The sequence below is a fragment of the Hippocampus bargibanti genome, unplaced genomic scaffold (assembly GCF_051943395.1).
Source record: "Hippocampus bargibanti isolate YZ-2025 unplaced genomic scaffold, ASM5194339v1 Contig00167, whole genome shotgun sequence".
In the NCBI taxonomy this organism is placed as follows: domain Eukaryota; kingdom Metazoa; phylum Chordata; class Actinopteri; order Syngnathiformes; family Syngnathidae; genus Hippocampus; species Hippocampus bargibanti.
In genome coordinates, this window is record NW_028296975.1 from 22,424 (window position 1) to 32,507 (window position 10,084).

General features: G+C 41.4%; 3 non-coding genes and 2 pseudogenes across 3 annotated transcripts; all 5 read left to right on the plus strand.

Annotated features, from left to right (window-relative positions):
• The first annotated feature begins 2,432 nt into the window (after positions 1–2,432).
• Positions 2,433–2,551, plus strand: LOC148881346 (5S ribosomal RNA). The gene has a single exon (XR_016113896.1). It is a non-coding gene; the product is annotated as a 5S ribosomal RNA (ribosomal RNA).
• A 1,163-nt stretch (positions 2,552–3,714) lies between these two features.
• LOC148881347 (5S ribosomal RNA) lies at positions 3,715–3,833 on the plus strand (annotated as a pseudogene).
• A 1,149-nt stretch (positions 3,834–4,982) lies between these two features.
• On the plus strand, positions 4,983–5,101 carry LOC148881348 (5S ribosomal RNA). Its single transcript, XR_016113897.1, has one exon. It is a non-coding gene; the product is annotated as a 5S ribosomal RNA (ribosomal RNA).
• A 1,166-nt stretch (positions 5,102–6,267) lies between these two features.
• LOC148881349 (5S ribosomal RNA) lies at positions 6,268–6,386 on the plus strand. Its single transcript, XR_016113899.1, has one exon. It is a non-coding gene; the product is annotated as a 5S ribosomal RNA (ribosomal RNA).
• Positions 6,387–7,535: 1,149 nt separating this feature from the next.
• LOC148881350 (5S ribosomal RNA) lies at positions 7,536–7,655 on the plus strand (annotated as a pseudogene).
• Positions 7,656–10,084: the final 2,429 nt, after the last annotated feature.

The window sequence follows — 10,084 nt, forward strand, 5'->3', positions numbered from 1 at the left end:
TTTTTTTTTTGCAGCCACCCCAAACACTGTGGGCCGAGAAATGGTCTCTCCCGTTCGCGATCCGATTTCACTTTTCATTTCACGATCACCCCCGACGCGATTTTAAACGGCTTCCCACACGTTGATTTTTACCTTGTTAAGTCGCTGGTTAACATAGGCCTTTTTCCCGGCAAAAAACTTCCGATGGGGCCGTATTTGGAAACCAAATAACCTCTCCGAAAGAACGGGCCTGGGCGGACACTTCTTTCTCCCCTTTAAAAAATTTTCCTTTCGCTTACCAATTTTAAACCCCATTTCGTCCAAATTCCGGAGCTAAGCAAGGGTGGGCATTTGTACTTGGATTGGGAGGCCCCTGGGAATCCCAGGGTGTTGTAAAGTTTTTTTTTTTTTTTGGAAAAATTGGGGTTTGGTCTCCCCTTTTGCTCCTTTAAATTTTCATTTTTCCCCCAAGGATTTTAAACCTTCCCAACTTTGTTTTTCTTTGACCGCCTATCTTTTGGGGGATGTCCCATTTTGGGGCCTTCAGGCGTTTATCGGTTTGGAAAAATGGGTTTTGGTTGCCAAAGGCTTCTTTTATTTTTCAAAAACCCTGCCAATTTTAATAATTGCTAAATCCTCTCCTTTTTAGTACTTCAGAATTTTGGGGTTTATTCCCCTTTATGTTTTTTTGGGGAATTTGTTTATTCCCTGGCCAAACATTTTAATGTTTGAATGTTTTACTTTTTTTTCCAATTTGACGCCTTTTTGGATTACCCTTTTGCCTTGGAGGGTTTGAAATAATAGGTTTTGTGTTGCCAAAGGGTGGTTTTTCAAAAAGTAAGTAAGGTAAGGTTTTCCTTCCTTTAAAGATTTCGCTTTTGGGTTTTTCCCTTCCTTTTTTTTACTTTAATTAAAAGGCCGTTGGGTCCTTTAAGCCCTTGCGAGTAATTTAAAGGAATGTCTCCGGATCAAATTTTAAAATTAATTTCTTTTTTTAATTAACAAAGGCCCTTTCCAAATCTAAAAGGCCCTTTTGTCCCGGGAAAAACCGTTTTTTTTTTCATGGCCAGAGGCCCATTTGGGGTTAAACTTACCCAAAAGGACAAACATTGAATTTGGGTTTGAAAATTCCCCAATTTAAAATACGGTAAAATTCGGCCAATTTAAACACGAAAAATAACATTAGGTTCAAGGGTATTTAAACCTCCTCTCCCCAAGAAGAACCACCATAGCAAAGAAAAGTCTCCCGCCAACCTTAAAGACTTTTGGGATTTACTTATGGGGCCAAACTACCCTAGAAATTTTTATTTAAGCTGATGGGCCTTTCTTGGATGGGAGAAACCCGGGAAACCGTCCGAACCTTTTTTTCAAAAACACGGTGGGCCGAAGAAATTTCTCCTTGGACCATTTCCTTTTATTTACGAACCCCGACGGATAAAACGGTTACAGGATTTACCCCTTTTTTAAGTACTTTCCCAAGGGGCTGCCCTTTGGGGGGTTTAAAAGGAAGAGAACTGGGGTTTGGGTACGCCTTTTACTCCCCTTTCAAACCATCTATTTTCCTTTCGCTACAATTTTAACCTCATTGTCGTCAAATGAGCGGTAGCTAGCTTTAAGGTGCATATGTACTGCAGATTGAGGCCCACTAGTATTATCCCAGCGGTGTTGATAAAGTATTTTTTTTGGGGGGAATTTGTTTAGTCTCCCCCATGTTTTGCTCTTTATAATTTTCATTTTTCCAATGTATTGAATGAACTACATTACTTTGTTTTTGATTTGACAGCCTATTGACAGCCTATCTTTTGGATGTACTCAATCTTTTTTCTTCATTTGTATTATTATATCGGTTTGAAATAAGTAGGAATTTTGTGTTGCCAAAGGACTCTGTAGTTTTTTCAGACAGCCCTGCAATGTAAGGTAAACGCTACTCCTCTCCTTTTAGTATCTTCAGCATTTTGGTTTTAATTCCCTATCCTTTTCTTTTGACATTTATTATGATTACTGTCCGTCTGGTCCTTGACGCCCTCTGCTGACGTAATCACACAGCGACACTGAACTCGTGATCAACCATTTCAACCACATAATATTCATAGTTATACATATCATTTTAAGCGCCTTTCAAAGCTCTAAAGGCCCACTTTTACAGTCACGGGATAAGAACGTTTTTTTTGTGCGAGTGAACAGAGGCAACCATTCGCGCGCAGCGTTCACTCTACCCGGAATGAATGGACGAAACGGATTGCATTGGAAGTCAAAGAAAAGTTACCCACGTTAACGCATCAGCTGGACTCACATGCACCTATTTGACAACACAACACAAATAACACCTTCATCGATTCAAGCCTGTATTTGGAAAGCCAAATAACCATCATCCGACAAGAACGAACACCATGAGCAAAGAAAGACGCTCTCCCTGCAACACTATAAAGAGGGATTTTCTGGCAGATTCCCTCGCTTACGGCCATACTACCCTGAGAACGCCCGATCTCGTCCGATCTCGAGAGCTAAGCAGGGTCAGGCCTGGTTAGTACTTGGATGGGAGACCCCCTGGGAATACCAGGTGCTGTAAGCTTTTTTTTTTTTTTTTTGCAGCCACCCCAAACACTGTGGGCCGAGAAATGGTCTCTCCCGTTCGCGATCCGATTTCACTTTTCATTTCACGATCACCCCCGACGCGATTTTAAACGGCTTCCCACACGTTGATTTTACTCGAGTCGCTGCGTGTAACGATATGGCTTTCCGGCAGAGGGAGCTGTCCGCATGGGGGACCGTCATGACAGTACTCGTACGCGAAGCAGAACTGGGCTTCTGCGTGCTGGACAGCTTCTTTTACTCCCCTTTCAAACCATCTATTTTCCTTTCGCTACAATTTTTAACCTCATTGTCGTCAAATGAGCGGTAGCTAGCTTTAAGGTGCATATGTACTGCAGATTGAGGCCCACTAGTATTATCCCAGCGGTGTTGATAAAGTTTTTTTTGGGGGGAATTTGTTTAGTCCTCCCCCATGTTTTTGCTCTTTATAATGTTCATTTTTCCAATGTATTGAATGAACTACATTACTTTGTTTTTCATTTGACAGCCTATCTTTTGGATGTACTCATTTTTGCCTTCAAGTGTTTATCGGTTTGAAATAAGTAGGAATTTTGTGTTGCCAAAGGACTCTGTAGTTTTTCAGACAGCCCTGCAATGTAAGGTAACGCTACTCCTCTCCTTTTAGTATCTTCAGCATTTTGGGTTTAATTCCCTATCCTTTTCTTTTGACATTTATTATGATTACTGTCCGTCTGGTCCTTGATGCCCTCTGCTGACGTAATCACACAGCGACTCTGATCTCGTGATCAACCATTTCACCACATAATATTCATAGTTATACATAACATTTTAAGCGCCTTTCAAAGCTCTAAAGGCCACTTTACAGTCACGGGATAAGAACGTTTTTTTTTTTTTTGTGCGAGTGAACAGAGGCAACCATTCGCGCCAGCGTTCACACTCACTACCCGAAATGAATGGACGAAACGGATTGCATTAGAAGTCAAAGAAAAGTTACCCACGTTAACGCATCAGCTGGACTCACATGCGCCTTATTTGACAACACGACACAAATAACACCTTCATCGATTCAAGCCTGTATTTGGAAAACCAAATAACCATCATCCGACAAGAACGAACACCATGAGCAAAGAAAGACGCTCTCCCTGCAACACTATAAAGAGGGATTTTCTGGCAGATACCCTCGCTTACGGCCATACTACCCTGAGAATGCCCGATCTCGTCCGATCTCGAGAGCTAAGCAGGGTCGGGCCTGGTTATTACTTGGATGGGAGACTGCCTGGAAATACCAGGTGCTGTAAGCTTTTTTTTTTTTTTTTGCAGCCACCCCAAACACTGTGGGCCGAGAAATGGTCTCTCCCGTTCGCGATCCGATTTCACTTTTCATTTCACGATCACCCCCGACGCGATTTTAAACGGCTTCCCACACGTTGATTTTACTCTTGAGTCGCTGCGTGTAACGATATGGCTTTCCGGCAGAGGGATCTGTCCGCATGGGGGACCATCATGACATTACTCGTACGCGAAGCAGAACTGGGCTTCTGCGTGCTGGACAGCTTCTTTTACTCCCCTTTCAAACCATCTATTTTCCGTTCGCTACAATTTTAACCTCATTGTCGTCAAATGAGCGGTAGCTAGCTTTGAGGTGCATATGTACTGCAGATTGAGGCCCACTCGTATTATCCCAGCGGTGTTGATAAAGTATTTTTTTTTGAGAATTTGTTTAGTCTCTCCCATGTTTTGCTCTTTATAATTTTCATTTTTCCAATGTATTGAATGAACTACATTACTTTGTTTTTCATTTCAAAGCCTATATTTTGGATGTACTCATTTTTGCCTTCAAGTGTTTATCGGTTTGAAATAAGTAGGAATTTTGTGTTGCCAAAGGACTCTAGTTTTTCAGACAGCCCTGCAATGTAAGGTAACGCTACTCCTCTCCTTTTAGTATCTTCAGCATTTTGGGTTTAATTCCCTATCCTTTTCTTTTGACATTTATTATGATTACTGTCCGTCTGGTCCTTGACGCCCTCTGCTGACGTAATCACACAGCGACACTGATCTCGTGATCAACCATTTCACCACATAATATTCATAGTTATACATAACATTTTAAGCGCCTTTCAAAGCTCTAAAGGCCACTTTACAGTCACGGGATAAGAACGTTTTTTTTGTGCGAGTGAACAGAGGCAACCATTCGCGGCAGCGTTCACTCTACCCGGAATGAATGGACGAAACGGATTGCATTGGAAGTCAAAGAAAAGTTACCCACGTTAACGCATCAGCTGGACTCACATGCGCCTTATTTGACAACACAACACAAATAACACCTTCATCGATTCAAGCCTGTATTTGGAAAGCCAAATAACCATCATCCGACAAGAACGAACACCATGAGCAAAGAAAGACGCTCTCCCTGCAACACTATAAAGAGGGATTTTCTGGCAGATTCCCTCGCTTACGGCCATACTACCCTGAGAACGCCCGATCTCGTCCAATCTCGGAAGCTAAGCAGGGTTGGGCCTGGTTAGTACTTGGATGGGAGACTGCCTGGGAATACCAGGTGCTGTAAGCTTTTTTTTTTTTTTTTGCAGCCACCCCAAACACTGTGGGCCGAGAAATGGTGTCTCCCGTTCGCGATCCGATTTCACTTTTCATTTCACGATCACCCCCGACGCGATTTTAAACGGCTTCCCACACGTTGATTTTACTCTTGAGTCGCTGCGTGTAACGATATGGCTTTCCGGCAGAGGGAGCTGTCCGCATGGGGGACCGTCATGACAGTACTCGTACGCGAAGCAGAACTGGGCTTCTGCGTGCTGGACAGCTTCTTTTACTCCCCTTTCAAACCATCTATTTTCCTTTCGCTACAATTTTAACCTCATTGTCGTCAAATGAGCGGTAGCTAGCTTTAAGGTGCATATGTACTGCAGATTGAGGCCCACTAGTATTATCCCAGCGGTGTTGATAAAGTATTTTTTTTGGGGGGAATTTGTTTAGTCTCCCCCATGTTTTGCTCTTTATAATTTTCATTTTTCCAATGTATTGAATGAACTACATTACTTTGTTTTTGATTTGACAGCCTATTGACAGCCTATCTTTTGGATGTACTCATTTTTGCCTTCAATTGTTTATCGGTTTGAAATAAGTAGGAATTTTGTGTTGCCAAAGGACTCTGTAGTTTTTCAGACAGCCCTGCAATGTAAGGTAACGCTACTCCTCTCCTTTTAGTATCTTCAGCATTTTGGGTTTAATTCCCTATCCTTTTCTTTTGACATTTATTATGATTACTGTCCGTCTGGTCCTTGACGCCCTATGCTGACGTAATCACACAGCGACACTGATCTCGTGATCAACCATTTCACCACATAATATTCATAGTTATACATAACATTTTAAGCGCCTTTCAAAGCTCTAAAGGCCACTTTACAGTCACGGGATAAGAACGTTTTTTTTTTGTGCGAGTGAACAGAGGCAACCATTCGCGCCAGCGTTCACTCGACCCGGAATGAATGGACGAAACGGATTGCATTGGAAGTCAAAGAAAAGTTACCCACGTTAACGCATCAGCTGGACTCACATGCGCCTTATTTGACAACACGACACAAATAACACCTTCATCGATTCAAGCCTGTATTTGGAAAACCAAATAACCATCATCCGACGAGAACGAACACCATGAGCAAAGAAAGACGCTCTCCCTGCAACACTATAAAGAGGGATTTTCTGGCCCGCTCCCTCGCTTACGGCCATACTACCCTGAGAACGCCCGATCTTGTCAGATCTTGGAAACTAAGCAGGGTCAGGCCTGGTTAGTACTTGGATGGGAGACCGCCTGGGAATACCAGGTGCTGTAAGCTTTTTTTTTTTTTTTTGCAGCCCCCCCAAACACTGTGGGCCGAGAAATGGTCTCTCCCGTTCGCGATCCGATTTCACTTTTCATTTCACGATCACCCCCGACGCGATTTTAAACGGCTTCCCACACGTTGATTTTACTCTTGAGTCGCTGCGTGTAACGATATGGCTTTCCGGCAGAGGGAGCTGTCCGCATGGGGGACCGTCATGACAGTACTCGTACGCGAAGCAGAACTGGGCTTCTGCGTGCTAGTCAGCTTCTTTTACTCCCCTTTCAAACCATCTATATTCCTTACGCTACAATTTTAACCTCATTGTCGTCAAATGAGCGGTAGCTAGCTTTAAGGTGCATATGTACTGCAGATTGAGGCCCACGAGTATTATCCCAGCGGTGTTGATAAAGTTTTCTTGGGGGGAATTTGTTTAGTCTCCCCCATGTTTTGCTCTTTATAATTTTCATTTTTCCAATGTATTGAATGAACTACATTACTTTGTTTTTCATTTGACAGCCTATCTTTTGGAAGTACTCATTTTTGCCTTCAAGTGTTTATCGGTTTGAAATAAGTAGGAATTCTGTGTTGCCAAAGGACTCTGTAGTTTTTCAGAAAGCCCTGCAATGTAAGGTAATGCTACTCCTCTCCTTTTAGTATCTTCAGCATTTTGGGTTTAATTCCCTATCCTTTTCTTTTGACATTTATTATTATTACTGTCCGTCTGGTCCTTGACGCCCTATGCTGACGTAATCACACAGCGACACTGATCTCGTGATCAACCATTTCACCACATAATATTCATAGTTATACATAACATTTTAAGCGCCTTTCAAAGCTCTAAAGGCCACTTTACAGTCACGGGATAACAACGTTTTTTTTGTGCGAGTGAACAGAGGCAACCATTCGCGCCAGCGTTCACTCTACCCGGAATGAATGGACGAAACGGATTGCATTGGAAGTCAAAGAAAAGTTACCCACGAAAACGCATCAGCTGGACTCACATGCGCCTATTTGACAACACGACACAAATAACACCTTCATCGATTCAAGCCTGTATTTGGAAAACCAAATAACCATCATCCGACAAGAACGAACACCATGAGCAAAGAAAGACGCTCTCCCTGCAACACTATAAAGAGGGATTTTCTGGCCCGCTCCCTCGCTTACGGCCATACTACCCTGAGAACGCCCGATCTTGTCAGATCTCGGAAGCTAAGCAGGGTCGAAGCCTGGTTAGTACTTGGATGGGAGACCGCCTGGGAATACCAGGTGCTGTAAGCTTTTTTTTTTTTTTGCAGCCACCCCAAACACTGTGGGGCCGAGACATGGTCTCTCCCGTTCGCGATCCGATTTCACTTTTCATTTCACGATCACCCCCGACGCGATTTTAAATGGCTTCCCACACGTTGATTTTACTCTTGAGTCGCTGCGTGTAACGATATGGCTTTCCGGCAGAGGGAGCTGTCCGCATGGGGGACCGTCATGACAGTACTCGTACGCAAAGCAGAACTGGGCTTCTGCGTGCTGGACAGCTTCTTTTACTCCCCTTTCAAACCATCTATTTTCCTTTCGCTACAATTTTAACCTCATTGTCGTCAAATGAGCGGTAGCTAGCTTTAAGGTGCATATGTACTGCAGATTGAGGCCCATAATATTATCCCAGCGGTGTTGATAAAGTATTTTTGGGGGGGGAATTTGTTTTGTCTCCCCCATGTTTTGCTCTTTATAATTTTCATTTTTCCAATGTATTGAATGAACTACATTACTTTGTTTTTCATTTGACAGCCTATCTTTTGGATGTACTCATTTTTGCCTTCAAGTGTTTATCGGTTTGAAATAAGTAGGAATTTTGTGTTGCCAAAGGACTCTGTAGTTTTTCAGACAGCCCTGCAATGTAAGGTAACGCTACTCCTCTCCTTTTAGTATCTTCAGCATTTTGGGTTTAATTCCCTATCCTTTTCTTTTGACATTTATTATGATTACTGTCCGTCTGGTCCTTGACGCCCTCTGCTGACATAATCACACAGCGACACTGATCTCGTGATCAACCATTTCACCACATAATATTCATAGTTATACATAACATTTTAAGCGCCTTTCAAAGCTCTAAAGGCACTTTACAGTCACGGGATAAGAACGTTTTTTTTTGGTGCGAGTGAACAGAGGCAACCATTCGCGCCAGCATTTGATTTTCAGAGCAAGAGAAACGCGTTTTCTCAACAAAATGTTTTCGGCAGTGTTTTAACTTTTATGGTGTATGTATTTAGGCTGCAGAGGGCTAATTTAACACATACAAGTCAAAACACGAAGATTCAGCCTTTTATTTAGCTGTGAGGATCATATGAAGTTTTTATTGCCTTAAACGCATTTTCAGAGCAAGAGAAACGCGTTTTCTGAACAAAATGTTTTCTGCGATGTTTTAACTTTTATGGTCTATGTATTTCGGCTGCAGAGTGCTATTTTGACACTTATACAAGTGAAAAACACGAAGATTCATTCAGCCTTTTACTTAGCTGTGAGGATCATAACTTTTTATTGCCTTAAACGCATTTTCAGAGCAAGAGAAACACTTTTTTCTGAACTAAATATTTTCTTCATGGTTTGAAGTTTTATGATGAAATTAGTTTCTAAATAGGCTGCACAGTGCTAATATGACACTTATACAAGTCAAAACACGAAGATTAAGGCTTTTGTTTAACTCTGGGGATCATGTGAACTTTTTATTGCCTTAAACGCATTTTCAGAGCAAGAGAAACGCGTTTTCTGAACAAAATGTTTTCTGCATGTTTTAACTTTTATGGTGTAAGTATTTAGGCTGCACAGTGCTAATATGACACTTATACAAGTGAAAACATGAAGATTAAGGCTTTTGTTTAGCGGTGATGATCATGTGAACTTTTTATTGCTTAAACGCATTTTCAGAGCAAGAGAAACGCGTTTTCTGAACAAAATGTTTTCTGCAATGTTTTAACTTTTATGGTCTATGTATTTCGGCTGCAGAGTGCTATTTTGACACTTATACAAGTGAAAAACACGAAGATTCATTCAGCCTTTTATTTAGCTGTGAGGATCATAACTTTTTATTGCCTTAAAGGCATTTTCAGAGCAAGAGAAACACGTTTTCTGAACTAAATATTTTAGTCATGGTTTGAAGTTTTATGATGAAATTAGTTTCTAAATAGGCTGACAGTGCTAATATGACACTTATACAAGTCAAAACATGAAGATTAAGGCTTTTGTTTAACTCTGGGGCTCATGTGAACTTTTTATTGCCTTAAACGCATTTTCAGAGCAAGAGAAACGCGTTTTCTGAACAAAATGTTTTCGGCAATGTTTTAACTTTTATGGTGTATGTATTTAGGCTGCAGAGGGCTAATTTAACACATACAAGTCAAAACACGAAGATTCAGCCTTTTATTTAGCTGTGAGGATCATATGAAGTTTTTATTGCCTTAAACGCATTTTCTGAGCAAGAGAAACACGTTTTCTGAACTAAATATTTTCTTCATGGTTTGAAGTTTTATGATGAAATTAGTTTCTAAATAGGCTGCACAGTAATAATATGACACTTATACAAGTCAAAACACGAAGATTCAGCCTTTTATTTAGCTGTGAGGATCATATGAACTTTTTATTGCCTTATACGCATTTTCAGAGCCAGAGAAACACGTTTTCTGAACTAAATATTTTCTTCATGGTTTGAAGTTTTA